General features: G+C 38.5%; 1 pseudogene; it reads right to left on the bottom strand.

Annotated features, from left to right (window-relative positions):
* LOC122814209 overlaps positions 1–18,456 on the bottom strand; it is a 178,802-nt pseudogene that overhangs the window by 113,924 nt on the left and 46,422 nt on the right.

Here is an 18,456-nt window from a genome sequence, read left to right as displayed (position 1 = left end):
ATCATGTCAGGTAAAAAACCTGAAGTTAAAAATCAAGCAGCACTGGGACATTGCACTTTCAGGAAGGAAGGAACATAGCTCAGGCTGGTCTGATATCTATGCTGAAAATGGACTGGGACTGATACAACCTGCATCTCTCTTTGATAATCAGTGGCATCACTGTGTGATCTTTATACTTAAGAACTTGCTAAACAGCATATTTAAAGATAGCTGAGGGAACTGATCCAAAAAAGCCCCGTGCCTTGATCAAAGTCCAGTCAGCATTTGTCAGGCCTTAGCCAAAATCTAACTAAAGATTAGAAAAGCAGAATTCCTTAGCAGGACATTGCCACTTTTCATAATGGACAGGTGGTTAACATAAGCATTCTTTTCACAGCCTTTTGGCTCGGATCAGGCATGGTATCCTGGGATCTGAAGGACAAAGCTAACAGTGCTGTGAGCCATTGTAACCATACAGCTATACTGGTTCTTCCTGGGCAGAAATGCCCATGGTCTTGCCAATGTCTCATTCAGCTCTGAATACTTTTGAATATGCCATGTTAAAGACTTTGTGTGTGTGCTTCTGGAAAGTGTTCTGTCATTTAAACTATAGTTTTGACATACTACATGCATAAAAAGTGCTGTACAAATGTGGATAACGTTTTGAGTGTGTTTCACATCTACAGTCTCTAAATATCACTTCTTTTATTGTTGCTATCTACAATGGAAACTGTAAAGTATTCCTTCATTTAACTGGAATGTCATTATCTGCATTCAGATCTTATAAATACAGCCATTGGCTATCCATCTGTCTTAGCCTGTAATGAAATACCACAAGCATCTAATGGGTGAAGCAAATGTATATTTTATTCCTGAGGCTTAAATATTTTAGGCAAAAATGAGTTTATTTCTGTCTCAAATGCATCGCCAAAATAATTTCTATTTCTGCTTTAGTTTTCTAGCATACTTTAGAGCCAGAGGAACACACATAGAAGAGGAGCGGAACAGAGGGAAGAGAGATAAAGAGTAACACAGTTTATATGTACTAATTGTTCAAATAAAACCTTTGTCTTAGCTTTACACGTTTTCATTATTTAGTTGTGTGTTTTATTACACAGTGAATGAAATGTCATACACACGTTTGTGTTCTTTACTTACATATCCCAATACTGATTAACAGAGAGAGGTCAACCGTGTGTTATCTGGATACCAGAGTATGCTATAGACTCATTTTGTCAAGCAAAAACAGCTAAACACTAACATTTTATTGATGACAGCATCAAAGTAACTCAGACATTTCCAATCTCTTAGCATTAGCCAGGACCCGCTTTCCTGAAATAAACTAGAAAACAATAATACGTTGAAGTTTCCTAAAAGATATATTGATGTTGTTTACATGAACTGTTTTATAATTATCTCAACTGCTCACTGTTCTGCAGTCAAGAAATGCTTCAGCTAAGTGCTTCTTTATTTTCTCTTTCTAACATACTTTTTTTTTCTTGTGTGAGTCCTGCTGCCTAAGGATTCGTTTCTGAGCCTTGTGTCAGTAGTTCAGTTATATCTCAGGGTGGATGATGATCTTATCATTTGAGATTTCTGACATAGAAAGGGATTTAAGAGGGTCGATATCACGTCAGAGTGTAAGCAATGCGTGGTTGAAGTACTTGAATGGGAAAGATGGCAAACTAATGTAATTATATTTAGCAACATGATTATTAACATGACTCTTACACCTTTACCTTCCTTTGCCATAACTGCAGGAATAAACTTTCTGTAGTACTTTTTTTTTCTTTTGATCTTTTAATATTATCTTTTGCTAATTAAGCAGAAAGTCCCATCAAAGAAACAGAATACAAAAGATTATTCCAGATAAAATCACTTTAGCTAACAGATCTAGGAGACTCTCAGTCCTAAATCTGTTAGCTAAAGTGATTTTTATCTGAACCCTCTTGGTCACAGGTGGGATGTCAGACCTGACTTGAGCTTTCTGAATTACCTCTTTTCTGAAAGTCCCATTAAAGGTGATGGCCCTGTGGCAAAAAATGATGATACTTCAAAGATAGTGGCTCTCAGACACCAAATTTAATTTATTTTTAATTCACTTATTCTATTACTTTTTCATGATTAGTAATAAACAAATGGTATATTCATATTTTCCAGTACAAACTATGGTGGATAAAAATGAAGTAAAAAAGAACTGTATAAAGCCTGCCAAGTATAACTATATAGAAATAAAAGGAAATCAAGTCATACGAGAATACATGGGGCCATTCAGAAACAAATAGTCCAAGTCATTGCATGAAAAAAAGTGCAAAGAGTAGTGACACACAGAGAAGGAACCATTCGGAGACATACTCACAGTATAATAAGGCTAACAGGAAAAATAGCACAGCATGCATCACATGCAAGTGACAACATAATTGTGAATGCCAACATGGTAATGAGGGGCGCTGCATATGTAACTGATGAAGGCAAACATGACAGCAAAATTCATAAATGTATAAAACTTGTGCAATGAGCTGGCCACTCAGTTTTTCTGTACACCATTCCTTTTTCAAGAATAGTTGTATCATGTATCCTTTAATGCTGAACAGAACCTGCTGCTGTAGGCAGCATGTGTTACTGGCAGCCTTTGAAGCCAATGTCCATGATGTTGCACACTGCTATCCCCTAGTGTCTATGATGTTGCACACTGGCACCCTGTATGTTGCAGAATATTCCCTGAGCAGCTGAGATGCAATCACTTCCATTACCGGAAGATAATCAACTGACAGAGATATCACACAGGAGCTAATAGGCTGCTGCTATCCTTGCATCGGATCAAGGGAAATGCATGGCATGCTTATCCCACTGGACATAAAGGTCTGTGTACTATTAACCATCCTTTCCACAGAGACTTTTCATTGTCTAGCTGGGACACACTAGGAAATTTATAGATTTCAGCTTTGTGAATCCTACACCACTGATGCATGTAAAAGAACAGCTTTGGTTCCCATAGACAGCAGGGAAGAGAACCCCCACTACAGAAGGCACTAAATGACATTGCCCATTTCCCTGTTGTCCTGGAGGGCCATTGATTCCGTCCCCCACATTGCAATCAATTCCCCACCTGCTCCACTTAATATCCAATATACTAAACAGGAAGGTTTTCACTCGTTCTTTTGCCAAGTTGTGTGCACTGCACAGAGTATTATATCTAATGTGTTTGTACACCATCCAGGTACCTCCCTTTATTCCCATATCTCATACATATGCAGACTATATGATTTTCATAAGGTGGGACTTTCCAGAGTGTCATTGATTTGGTAGCTACTAAGAGGCCATGGAGCTCCTAAAGCTGTTTGCTGTTGTGTTTTGCAGATAGTGGTACATATTCCCTGGTGTTATGGCTGATGACCACCATCTGTAATCCCAGTGTCAGAACATTGTCAATCTTATGTTCAGAGTGCTGAAATCCTGTCACAGCTGCCTAGATACATCTGGTGGTCCAATGCAGCATGCCGTAGAGATGTGCAGTGTAATGAAAGGAGATACTGCCAGCATAGCTAGCTGGAATTTTGTAAATAATTATATGTCATTGGTGAATATTGAAATGATTTATACAAGATGCTTGTGTTACAAATGTATTAGAACTGTATGTCATGTGCATATCAAACTGCTTATACAGACGTGTGTGTTGAAAATGTATTTTCAAAGTGCTGTGTTTGAAATTTAACCACAGTGTGCCCTACTGAAAGAGAACAGAAATGTACATGCACGATTGTAACTGCTTAAATGTATATATATTTTAGCAGTGGAATCTGGAATATAAGAGATTAACCTCAGTCCAGCAAACTTTAGAAAAATATCTGAAATTAAATTACTTTATAGGCTATACAATAAAGAGGCTATCTCTCAAGTTTTCAATGCAGCTAGTGACGCCAAGTCTGTACTAGGAAGCTTTCTGTATTGTCCTTGGAGTGAACTAATTGCAACTTTTGAAGCATGAAGGAATGCAATTGTTTTGTGACTTCCAGCATCTGCCAAAGATCTGAGCAAAAGCCCTTGCCTGTATATTTTTACAGGTAGATGCTAAATGCTGCCAGCTTTTAGCAATGGGGATTTTGGCCTGGGAACTAGAAGTCAGATGACCAGAAATTATGTCATTCTACAAGTTATCCCAGCAGTAATATTTTAGCTATTGATTTGAGAAGTCTCTTAGTGAGACAGACCATTCGGTATTCTGTCTTTGACCTGACAACAAGAAGACTCATTCACCACACATCTGCCTTGCTCTAATGAAGTAACAACTCTCTTGGGAATAGTACAGTCAGGAATATAGCAAAGCTTGGTTTAGATTTTGTTTTTCTTTATTTGTGCGAGCCTGTACTGCAATGTTATTTTGAAATATTTCCTGTGATTTTGAACTCTGATGTCACTGTGAATATATATTTAGTATTGTCTTATTCTTTTATCATTTATTATTAAGTATATTTAAACATTTCATTGTGGCTGATCTGTATAGAGATATTTAAAATTTGAGAGTACTTGCATATTTATTTGGTGATACTGTGTGGGTCACTCCTAATAGCCTTGGTCTTGGTCAAACTACCATTTGTATTAGTTTTAATATTACACAGTAAGACTGGACACCCTTTGTTAAGGGCCATAAAGTAGCTGATAAGGAGTGACTGGTGGCAGTGGAAACTAACTTGTAGTCTGAGTAGAATGTGGCGCATAGCTAATAAACCTGTGCCAGCATTTCCCATGTATGTGTCAGCTATGTGGGCAGGAACATGAAGCACTGGTTGGACAGAGACAGTGCTGGAGGCCTTGGCTTGGTCAATCAGCTGTTACCTCAAGTCTATAGCTGTGCCAGTGGGGAGTCTTACTGGGGCTCTGGATAAAGAGGGAGAAACCAGCCCATACTGACTGTTGTCTCTGTGTGCTCTTAAGGGAAATTGCACTTGATGCAGAGAGCTCCATCTGGGAATACTGTGTGTGTACTTGTTATCCTCTGAGTGACATCCCCACTATTCCCAATGGTGAGGATTAAGGCTTCTTGATTACTGAGATACTGCCAGCACATGCAGCATGATATTTGAAGTGTGTACCATGCTGCACAACATGTCATTATGACAACTGTTACAACAAGTAGAGATCATAGCACTGTCTCAAATACTTGTGTTAGCAGTGGAAGAGGAGCTGAGTAAGGAGTCTGTGGAGGACAGTGTTGTACTGGATTCTCCTGCAAGGCAAAAGTGGGTGCAGCATGTCATGGCACTTGACAAGGAGGCAGTGTCTGGTCCACAACTGTGGGACATAAGAAAAGTCCTGAACAACAGTGATGCTTGCATGCATCTAAATAACAAAGTTGTGCTTTACAATGCATTGATTGGACACACTGTGCAACAGACTTTACCATACCCAAATTTGTCAGAGTGGTGGGCAGGATGCAGTCATAATCATTAACACACTGGGCAGTAAGACTAGCACAGGTTGAAGGGTCACTGGTAGTACTGGCAGTACCTTAGTTAAGAATGCACACAGCTGAGGAGCTGTGGACTGTCAGTGATCATCTCCTCAGTAAATATGTGGAACATCCAGGTGTTAAATGCTTGCTGTGCATACTAAGTGACCCTGCAGTGTAAGGTCAGGAGGCATGTGACCGGGGGGTGGGGGGGTGGCATGTTGGTTGCTGTCTGCTATCAGTAGGTGGATAGCTGCCAGTACACCATGATTATGTAAGGGTACATGTCAACTGGGGACATTTATTGTTGACTGGACTGCTGTCATACTGTGAGAACCTGAATAAAATGTCTGGTGGGACTACGATATAGTCATATGAACACTGACCATATCAGCAGAATCGTCCATGGCCAGAAGTAGATGCCACAGTTGAGGCAGATGAATGTTGGCCATATCCACAGAACCATCCACAGATGTGGAGGCCACAGTGGAGCCAGATGAGTGTTGGCTACATCTGTCGTATTGACAATCACCCAGAATGGAAGTCACAGTCACACTAAATGAGTGTTGGCCTTATCCTGGACCATCCACACAGAGAAGTAGATAGGTTAGGGTGAAGAGGCAGCTGCCCAAGGTGTAAGATGTTAGGAGATATAATTGTCAGATGCCGATGAATGGTAGTGTAGTACTGATATTCACATATAAATGCCGATATCATGTTTACTCATGGCTGAAGTACTGAAGCGCTTCTTATGTGGTAGGCTAACCATACTAAACCACTTCTCACCATACAAAAGATTTGAAATTAGATGTATGGCTACTTTCTACTGTCATTGGTATTCTCTGTTCATTTTTTTTCTGTTTTGCAATGGAAAATGAAATTGCAGCAATAAACTTACCTGTCAGAAGAACATGAGCAGTCCAGAATCTCCAGATGTAGGGAAAAGTGTACTGTTTTGCCTCATTACTGTATCTGTGCTTAGCCTGTTTATCATGCACTGACCAAATGTTTTTTTTCCATTTTAAGACCTCAGTCTTGCATATGTATTTGTTTCATTTTGTAAGATTTATATTTTTATGTATTATAGTATGCAGATTGCCTTCACTGTGTCATCTATCCCTAGCATTCCCATGTATATGATTCATTTGACTACTATGGCAGTGGATAGTTGTTTGTTGCTATAAGGGATTGCCAGTTTTAGACAAATTATCTGTGCTTAATACTGTGCCACATATCCCTGCATTTTTCATGATGTGTATGACAGCTCCACATTCTGTGTTTTTCACAGTATAATAATGGAATTGTTGCTACATTGTTTGCTGCATCTGCCCACTAGTTTCCATCCATAAAGTGTGCGCTCCTCTGACTGTCACACTACAATTTATATCTCTTGACATTAGCCTCAGTCATATCATAGGTGTTCCTTAGCTACTGAAATGCATTGCCATGCTGTTTTTATCTCCTAACGGGGTTTATTTTAATAAACAGTACTACACAAGACCAATTATTTTATTTGTGTTTTATTTTCTTTATGTGATATTCTGCTTTTAATTTTGCTATTTAGTTGTTTTGTTTTTCTTCATTTATTTTTATTTTTTTTTCAATAAGATCAGCCTTTGAGCAGGTAGTGGTGAGGCAGTGGTCATTATGCTCTGCACAGGCCATCACATCAACGGCTGGGTCACTAGCAGTCCCCAGGCTTGTATCTCTGCCAAATGATTAATGGCATTATATGGAAGATGACTTCAAGGAATTCTTAGTGGCCTAAAGTGCTGCTTCTCCAATGTTTAGCATAGGCTCTGTCACTCGTCTCTCTCTAACATAGATGACGAACAGGCAGGGACGTTCGTTTATATGCTTTATTACATAGAAACACATCAGGATGGATAGCAGCATTACAAAAATTAAACAAACTGATTAACTGACAGACTACACAGACTACACAGACATCCATGCTTACATCTCAAAAGCTTACTATAAAATGGCAGTCAGGCTCACACATGCTGAGTATTCATACGCTTGTGCAAGCTCCTAGAAAGCTTCTTAAATGCATACATACATATTGATCTACAACCTCCCTCATAAATAGATTGCCCTCAATGAAATGACATTGGAATAAGACAAGCAATAATACAGACATTAGAAACAAACACAATGTTCTTGTCCAAGTTGTCATGTATCTGTAACATGGTCTTGAAATATGACCTGATCTAGTAATATAGTGATCAGAACTGGGTTTAGCAACAGGGACAGTCTTCAGTGAACAACTCATATCAGGAATTTTGGGATTCATCTCAGGAACAAGGATATTTACTGGAACTAGAATGCTGGACAGCTCACTCTGAGATAAAGAGTCTTTCTCACAGGCTAGGTGCTATGGTACAGGCTCAGACACTGGCATTGAATGTTTCCACTTCCACCTATACTCTACTCCTTGTGATTCCTCAGTGTATGATCTCGGCTCTGAACAAATACTTTTCACGACTCCAATATGATCCTAAAGTTTGCACGTTTGCATTCTCACTGCCTCTCCTTCACATAATGGATTGAGCAGTTTGCTGGACTTGGCGTAATAAGACTTCTGGACTAGGCATTTCATTAACAGATGGGCTTTCACTGATCTGTTATTCCTAGCACTTGGAACCAATAAACTACTGCTGACTGGTAATGTAGTTCTGGTGTGTCTCGATAGAATCTCTGGGCAGGTGAACCAAGATGTTTATCACAAGGAATATTTCTGAGATTCAAGTGATTCAGGAAAGCATCACTATTATCTCATTTTGACTTCTCTGGTAATTGTTTTGCACTTTGAACTGCACGTTCTGCCAAACCATTTGACTGTGGCTACTCAGGACTACTCGTAACATGGATAAAGTCCCACCCTTCACGTACTTTATTTTGAATTGCTGGCTAGTACCTTTTCAGCATTCTTATAAATCATTCTATCTCTGAATCATACATCCTTCAACTCTGGAAAAATTATATTATAACTCCCCTGCATAAGGGTGGCAACACCAATGACCTCTCTATCTACCAACCTATTTCTATTCTTTCTCCTCTGTCTAAAATCCTAGAAAAGTGTATACACTATCAAATGTTTAGGCATCTTAGTGACAATAACTTACTATCACCCACACAACATGGTTTCGGCCGGCACACATCACAACCACTGCTTTACTATCATTTATCAGTACTGTAAACAAAGCCCTTGATGCTGGTCTACTAACTTCTGCTATTCTACTTGAGCTATCAAAGGCTTTTGATACAGTGTTGCACCATAAATCACTGTTACAACTTGAGTCCCTAAACTGCTCCCCACACACTATTACTTGGTTACAAAATGACCTTCATAACAGAAAGCAATCTGTAAAATGGCAAAATAAACAATCAGGATACCTATCCAACAACACACACAGGAGTTCTCCAAGGGTCTATCCTTGGGCCTCTTCATTTTTAATATATTCATTAACAATCTCCATAAAGCATCCCAACAAAGTACCCTTATATGATACGCAGGTGATTCAACCATAATCACATCATCTAACAACCTCTCAGAACTGCATACCTCAACTCAAAAAGCATTTACATGTATAGAATCATGGCTAAATGAGGTTCAACTGCTACTCAATCCCAAAAAACAAAACAAAATTCTTACTGTTCTCTTCTAAACCCGTAACTCTTGACTTTAAGATATCCTCACTAAACAATACTGAAATCCAGCTAGTTAAAACATCAAAACTACTGGGCATTACAACTGATAACAAAATCTCTTTTGAAAATCACATACTCAGCACAATCGAAAAAAAAACACTTCATGCTAGGCAAGCTCTATAGACATAAAATCTTCCTAAATGTGTCTACCAGAACAAAACTTGCAGATAACCTGCTTCTCTCTTCCCTTCTCTATGGTAGTCCCGTTTTCACTAACCTACACACATCACTTATGACTAAATTACAATTATGCTACTACAAAATAGCAAAATTTGCAACCGATATGCTAACTCACACACATCACTGCTTAACCATTAAAACTTTAAATTGGCTTGAATTCCCACATTATCTATATTATACCCAACTCACTCTTACTCACAAACTACTATATAACCCAAATTACTGCCCTTCTCTTCAAGATATGGTAAATACATATACTCCAACCTGAAATCTTAGGTCCTCTAATAAACTACTCCTAACCATAACTAAACCCAGCAGGAGAGCTGGGCATTGCCTTTATTCCCATACAGTAGCCAAACTCTGGAATGCTCTGCCGCCCACAGTTACTCAACTAGATGTTACAGTAACTTTTAAATCAGCATTAAAACAGCATTACCTTAACAACCTAATATGTGCCTGCAATCACTTGAACAATTCTCCTTAAAATTATACTTTATCCAGCACATTTCACATAAATGGACTCATAAACTTAAGAAGGTAAATACCTTTCTATGCTGTATGATTTTTAAAGTATAGTTGAAAGATTTTTGATAGAAGCCTTGTTTTATTGTTATGGACTGTATTTGTCTTAATGTTGCATTCTGCTGTCTATGAATAGATCTTTATACACTGTTTTAAGTTTTTACTAACTTTATCACTGTATCTTCTGGAGCTTTTCTCCTCGGGACTCCATTGAAAATGGATCCTTGATCCAGTGGACTTTCCCAGTCAACAAATGTCAATAAACAATAAATAATAATAAATAATAGCAAACCATGTGCCATCGTCAGAAATAACTTTGTGCAGACTAACATGGACTGCAAAATGACACTTAATCTTAGTAATGACAGTACTGGATGCTAGATTAGGAAGTAGGTCAATCTCAAGCCAATTAGAATAAGAGTCTGCTAACACCAAGTAATGCTGACCATTCCATTTGAAAATGTCAGTCTCTATTGTCGACTGAAGTAATTCAGGAAACTGGTTTAGCTGAAGTGGCTCCTTCTGTTGATGTGGATTTGTACCATTACATACAGAACAAGATGAAAGTACTCTCTCAATGTCTTGTGACATAGAGGGCCAAAATACTAGTCCTCTCACCCTTCTTTTGGTACAATCATTTCCTGGGTGGCCACTATGCAAGATAGCAATATACTCTGGTTGCAAGGACTTTGGAACAATGACTTTTGGACCTTTCGTGACAATACCATTATCAGACAAAATCTCATCTCTGTAAGGAAAATAAGGCTGAGCTTCTTGAAGTAAACTAGATTGATTTGACTGCCATCCTTGACTGATAAACTGGTTGAGCTTCTGAAGAACAGGATCTGAGGCTATGTTTCTCACTTCCATGACTTCAAAATCATGCTGTTCAGTGGTATTTCTGGGTGATCTGGATAATATATCAGCAAGAAAAAAAAGTTTTTCTTTTGTGTAGACAAGATTAAATTGTACTTCTGCAATCTCAACATCATACATTGCAGCCTGGCTGGAGCTGTATGCATAGGCTTTCTTAAAAAAGTAGCTAGAAGTTGTTGATCTGTTTTGATCTGGATAGGTCTACCATAAATATAATCATGGAACTTTGAACATGCAAACAAAACTGCCAAGAGTTCTTTCTCTATCTGAGCATACTGCATTTTAGTTTGGGTTATAGTTCTGGACACATAGGCAAAAGGTTGACCCTCTTGAAGAATGACTGCACCAAGACCAAATTTTGAAGCATCACAGGAAAGAGTAACTGGTTTGTGAACATCATAGTATCTGAGAGTTGGTGGACTGGCAATTCTCTGTTTCAGGACATCAAATGCTCTTTGGTGCTGTTCCAACCATGACCAAGGTACATCTTTATGTGTTAGCTCTATAAGCGGTGCTGAAAGTTGGCTTAAGTCTGGAATGAACTTGCCTAGATAGATAACCATGCCAAGAAAACATAGAAGGGCTTGAACATCATCTGGAGCTGGCATTTCAAGAATAGCTGTTTGCTTGGAAGGGTCTGGTCATAAGCCTGTACTGGTAAACAAATGACCAACATAAATAACTTCTCGTAACTTGACCTTGCACTTCTGAGGATTCAGCTTAAAATTCACTTAATGTGCTCTTTCCAGAACTTTCTTGAGGTTTTTGTCATGCTCAGCTTCACCATTACTTCCTACTAAAAGATAGTGCACTATAATAGCATGTGTATATCCAGAAAAAAAAATGCTCTATTGCTCCTCGAAAGACTTCAAAGGTAGAATTTATCCCAAATGGCATTCTCAAAAATCTGTACCTGCCAAAAAAAGTACTGAATGTAGTAAGCAATGAGGATTTCTTGTCAAGAAAAAATTTCCAAAATTAAACTCTTTGCATCTAAGACAGACAAAAACAGTGGCATTTGGCATCAGAGCTGCAACTTTTTTGACTGTATGCATTGGATGATGAGGTCTTTTCAATGTTTTGTTCAATTCTTGTGGATCAATACATATTCAGATATCATCTGAACTTTTCTTATGAGCTACCACCATGGAAGATACCCATTCAGTAGGTTCTTCAGCTTGACAAATTACACCTTGCTGCACCATTTTATCTTGTTCAGCTTTGACTCTGTTCTGCATAGCTACTGCAACTTTCCGGGCTGGCCTGACTACTGGCCTGGCATCTGGGTCTGACTTCATGCAGTACACAACTGGAAGCTTGCCTAGTTTGTTTTCGAAAAGATCAGCCTGGGTAGAGAAAATATACTAGGCGAAATTAGACCAGTGGTCTTTCAAACTAACATGATGGACTTCATTTACAAATGAAAATAGTCCCATTTTTAAACTGTCTCTGAGCTCCTAATAATGACTGTACGTGCCTTCTGACCACGTAAAATAACAAGTTGTAGCTTCTCCCAGCAGAGCAACATGGAAGTACTACTGAGCTTTCAGTCTGAATCTGTTCACTACCATAAGCAACAAGCTTTGCACACTTTGCCAAATCAGCACATACTCTAACAAATGTTTCTGCAGACATAACATTGCACTTTGAACCTGTGTCAACTTTGAGCTCTATGGGCCTTCCATTTATCCAAACAGTACAAAAAACTTCATTCTTTACCCATAAATCTACTGCATTGACTGTTTCATGAAGCACTGATACACCATTCACATAAAAGTAAAGTCGCAGCTTTCTAGTTGATCAATTTATTTCTTTGAATGTTCTCTTTTAATAAAATAATGTGTCCTTTTGATTTGCAAAACCTTTTGAAATTATTCCGCTTATTGCATCTGTACATTGCTGACCAAAAGCTAAACATTCCTCCCCTTTAAGCTCATGACTTCCATTACAGTTATGACAGTTGGCAATAAAACTGGGTGGGGATCCATTCTTTGAGTTTGCTGACTCACTCTTATGCTTCACTGAGACTGTGCATGCTGTGGAATTTTCTAGAAAGCTATGGGGTTTCCCAGGGACTGCTGCAGGTCTTCCTGTAGCTGCCATATGCTTGAGCCTGTTTCTTTTAACCACATGCTGCATACTATTAAGATTGGCTTTGCTGCAGTATCTTCCAAGGCCACTTTCATTTGTAAGCATGCATTTCTCATTTGTAAGCATATTTGTGTGCTTTTCTGTAAGCTCATATATCTGACAAATCTTAATGGCCTTATTCAAAGTTAAATCACTGTCACAAAGCAAAATCTTTCTCACAGCATCATCTTTAATATCACACACAAGTCTATCTTTTATCAAATCATCCCTTAAATCACCAGATCTGCACGTTTTAGCCTTGTTTCTGAAATCAGTTATATATATGCTGCAAAAGTTTCACCGAACTTTAGATCCCTTGTATAAAACAAGTCCCTTTTCATTGTAACATTCATTTGGGAGTTACATATTTCTCTAAATTTATGTTTTGCTGGTACAACTATATGAAAGTTTTCCCCCTCTCCTGCAAGTGCTTATGGAAATGAATGCGCCCTTTCTATGGCTTCTGACCCAGCTAAAGTAAGCAAAGTAAATTCATTTGTATGGTCATCTTTATCAGAAAATGCAACCTGTATGAAAATATTGTACTCTTGCTCAAACACTCTCCAGTTCTCAGCAATATTATTGTCAATCACAAGTGGACCTGGTTTTCGAAATCCATCTGTCATACCAGTAAATTATGCCCAAACACACTGAAAAATATAGCCCTTGTAATTATATATGAACAAGCTGCTTTGTGTTCCTGTAATAACATTCAAATGCACAATAAACTCTTCAAAATACTGTACTTCACAAAATATGCTTTGAAATGGCTGTATTTTGTGAAATAACTGTACTGTAATACTGCACAAACATGCGAACACTTCAGACAATTCAAATAGCTTTGATTAATACAAAAAAGTAGTGCTTAGCAAAAAAATGCAGTTGTTTCCCTTATTTTATTCATTTATGTGATTCAGACTTTATTTCAAACATTTTCCGTAGTTATTTCTAATATTTCTGTTACTTAGAAATTCATTTAGAGTGTTCTGAATGCCTTGTTTCATATTTTACAAATAAGAAATAGTTTGAGCAACTTTTAATATCTGAAATTTGTTTCTGACCTGTTTTGAGAGTTATAAGTGCAGTAGGGATGATTCACTCCTGTATATTTCTCCAATGTTAACTGAGTGCCTCTTGGTTTTGAATCTGAAAAATCTGGATCCCATTCTGGCACCATGTCACTCATCTCTCTCTAGTATAGATGATGAACAGGCAGGGTAGTTTGTTTATATGCTTTATTACACAGAAACACATCAGGATGGATAGCAGCTTTACAAAATATAAATGAACTGATTAACTGACAGACTACACAGACATACATGCTTACATCTTACTACAAAATGGCATTCAGGTGCACACTTGATCAGTATTTATACACTTGTGCAAACCCCTATTAAGCTTCTTAAAGGCTTACATGCATATTGATCTACAGGCTCCTTATTTGAGAATGGTTCTGAGTGGCCCTTCTGGGTCACCCAGCATCAAATGCAACAACTGGTAAGGGCTGAGGTAAACATGCTGCATAATGCCCATATTAGCACCGTGGATTACCTCCCTCAACTGGTGAGGGTGCATTGCCACCTGGCCTTCGCTGTCAGGACACCAGTATCAGATCCTAGCTCATATGTCAATCATAGAGGTGTATGACTTCTATGTGGGTTCCCTTGTGACAACGTGTCAGGCCTTCCTGATTTAACACTATCCATCATCATAGTGTTCCCCTTCCATGTGCAACATTCACCCAAATTTGTTTGCTGTCCATCCCTGCCAATAACAAATTGTTATTCCCTCTGTATGTCAGAGTCTTTCCATTCTGGACCCCTCTTTGGTATCTGAACCTCCCCTGTCAGCTAGTGTCTGTGCTACATGTTTCTGTGTCTAGACATGCTGCCATTCCTATATCCCCCACCTTCCTACTCATAACTTCCCCATGCCCCCATTATCTCTCTACTCTTTATTTCAAACAATAAATAAATAAAATAAAAAAGTCTGTATGAGAAAGAAAAAAAATGCCCTACTTCCCATCCTCATATTACTTTCCCCTTCACTTTCTCCTGCTTGCTTTTTGCCTTCTTCACTGACATATCACTGTCCCAGACTGTTTCCTTCCTGTTTACAATATGAATACAGTTTCCTGTGTAGCCCTGGCATGGGCATCCATCTGTGCCCATATAGCACACATGTGGTGCTTCAGTGTTCATATGAATGTACATCATGCCAGGCATGTGTCTGGAATACTGATGGTGCTGCTCATGTGACCACTTATACTACAGTACTCATCTGTGTTTTTTACAGCAGTGTGAGTTTTATTGGTTCAGTGTAATAATGTTATTACTGATAGCATGCTTGCTGCATGTACCCAGTAATTTCCATCCATATAATGTGCCGTCCTGTGACTTTTACACTAAAATTTATATCCTTCTAATGTTATATTTAGCATTATCATTGGTGTTTCTTAGCATGTGCTACTTCAGTTTGCATGTGAATGCACATCACGTTGGGCATGTAACTAGAATACAGATAGTGCCATCATGTGATAACTTACAGTATGGTCTACTTACATGCACGATGATTGCCATTTTCATTTTTGCAGAGCTTTATTATATTCTACTGTCCATAGCATGTCCAGCTATATCTGCAGTTCTTTATACCTAAACCTAACTGGGCCATGTTACATAACTAGTATTTATATATAACACTGTTAATTTTGATTCTCAGATGTATAATAATCTGTAAAATGGAATTTTCTCTCCAAGCCTTGAGTGAAAACAGGGAACTAGCTCAGATGAACAATCCCACTAAACAAATGTAAGTAAATAAATAAATAGTATCAGCCTTCCTTTTTAGCAACTAGTTATAACATGTACCTGAACATTATTGCAAGCTCAGATGCTAATTTACTTGAAGAACCTGTCAAGAATGCCTTTTATAAATTATAATGAGCAACAATTTTATTACAGCAGAGAAAAACAAGTATCTACATCAAATTGTAACTGCTTCCTATCCTGTTATATGTCCAGCTTTCCTTCACTTTATCTTGGCACAAGCTTTTATATAGCTGTGGTAATGGGAGCTGAAGTTAATGGGCTAAGCAATATGTACAGAAGAAGAACCAGCACTAGATGAGATGCCAGTGGATTGAAGGATACATTCACTCAAACATCCACACTCACATGCAAACATAGAGACAGTGCACTTGTCATCAATTAGCTTGCTAGCGCAGCTTTAAAATGTGGGAGTAAAGCAAAGAACAGGAAGACATCGCCATAAGCATGGAAAAAGCATACAAATTCCACACCTGAATCACCTCAGCCAACACTCATCCTGGGAGTCCAATTGCTATGAGGCATGGCAGGCCCTATACATAGTTGTCCTAGGCAGCTACTTAGGGTGCTGTTCTTCTAGGGGGGCTTTTCTGTTATGTATTCTGTTAAAGTAAAGAAAAGTAGCTTTGCTTTGCTTAATAAAATAACATTATACAAACAAACAGGCAAATAAACAATATGCAAATAGATAAATATATGGCCCTCAGTGCCCCCATCCAAAGAAAAACACAGCTACAGTACTTTATAGGGCAGTATGCACTCAGATGAATCCAAGATGTCACAGAGAGATATTGGCATAGTGGTTAAGGTGCTCATCTTATAGACACAAGGTGCAAGGCTTGATTCTGACATAGGATAATTAGCTGGGCTTGGAATGGCCCACAAGGGCAGTTAGCCTGGTACTAATTTATGAGCTTATGGATTTAGCTGGAGCACTTATTTGACTTGATTCTGCTTGACTATTGCTGATCTCTGTCTGCATTTGATTTCTTCCACCCACCTGCTCAGCTGTTGCTGTACTCTTAAACTTAGTGGCTTTTGAGTTGCCTGCCCCTACTAGTATCTGATTTTGGACACTCCTCCCAGTGTCATCTCATCAGCTTTTCTACTGAGTACAGAGAGATCAGTTAGGAAGGCCCACTCCCTTACTGTCTTAAACTTGAATTATCATCTGTTTCCTCTCTTCACACTTACCTAAAATTAACTTTATTCAGCTGTTTTTACTGTATCTGTGCTTCTTCCTACTTTATTACTTTATTTTGCTTTTTTCTGCTTGTTCATAAAGGTGGTCAGTTGCATTTTTTACTGCTTGTTAGTAGCCTAATTGAATTGTAACTTTTATTCTAAGCCTCTGAGTTTTGATTTAAGCACTTGGGCTTCAAAATAGTTATCTTACATAAGGAAGGTTTATGGTCTACAATCTTGTGGCAAGAGAGGTAGCTTACATCCTTTTAAATTGAGAATTGCGGGTTGAAGGCTTATTGTGTCTGTTATTTCAAAAGTGTCTTTGTTCTGGTTTAAGCACTTGGGCTTCAGGACAGTTAGTTAACATTAAGAAGGTTTGTGGTCTACACTCTTGGAGAAGAGGATAGTCTCCACACTTCTGAGCTAAGAATCGCTGGTTAAAGGATTATTGTGCCTGTTATTCTAAGGGTCTTTGTTCTGGTTTAAACTCAATTAACTGGAGCTGCTCTGTGTTTGGCATCATTTTCCAGAGGTCCAGAGTGTTTCTGCTTGAATACAATCCATCCAAAGCTAAGAACAAGACATTAAGCTTATTCTGAGTTTGATCTACAGTTTTTCATCTGTATTTTACTGTTTCACTGCATTGTTATCACTTTTTTGAATGTTTTTACTGTTTGTGCCTATTTATTACCTGCACTTGTTTTGAACTAAAATATTTCTTAGTTAGCATAGACTAGATCCAGACTTGCTGAATCTATCCTGTTTTTCTTACACTTGAACTCAGATACAGCCATCTTACATTAAGAAGGGCTCCCCTGCACCCTTGTGGTAGAAAAATGTAGAGATAGCCTTGTCTGAGCTGGAGATTGCTGGAAGCAGGATCATTGTGTGATTTCCTATTAGCAGACTAGTTTAAAACTGTTTATTTTTGACTGTTATAAGCCTTTTATGCATAGCTGTACACTGCATGGCAGGGGTTAGTGATGTCTTGTATAGACACAAACACCTAGAAACAATTTTTCCCTAGCACCAGTCAGTGAAACCCTCCCAGGTTCCCTGCTACTCTGCAGGCAACACAGCTGCACACTTCTGCATTACAGGCAACTCACCTGAGCTCTGAAAAATGTTGCCCCACTTTCTATCCTTGATCTTATATAGCATAGTCCCCTTGTTGATCCCAGAGCAATAGCTGATCTAATTTGCCCTCTCAGAAATTAGTACTTAAGAATTACTTGCTATTATGGACAGTCAGTTTCCCAAAATTTCTCCAACAATCCTATCTGACATGGGCATCCTGATGCATTGTAGAAATTGCCTCATGTATACTGACAGCCACTTGCTCCTAAAGCAAACACACAATATGTGAGAGCTGTAACTACACCATGAAACTAGAATTAGTCCTTTCACATATCAATAGACAAGACAGCCAACAGGTTGTCAGCACACACACCTCTCCACTCACACAAGATAAGTTCAAAAGACATAGACCCACATAAATGGAAATGCTCACTAAGAGCCTACTAAAAGAACAGAGACCTCCCAAGCACAATCTACACATACTGGTACACAAACAGAATCCACCACTACACATAACAACAC

This window comes from Protopterus annectens, chromosome 10.part0 (assembly GCF_019279795.1).
Source record: "Protopterus annectens isolate FY-2018-M chromosome 10.part0, PAN1.0, whole genome shotgun sequence".
NCBI lineage: Eukaryota > Metazoa > Chordata > Ceratodontiformes > Protopteridae > Protopterus > Protopterus annectens.
Note: the sequence above shows the minus strand (reverse complement) of the source record. Positions and strands in the feature narration are given on the sequence as shown.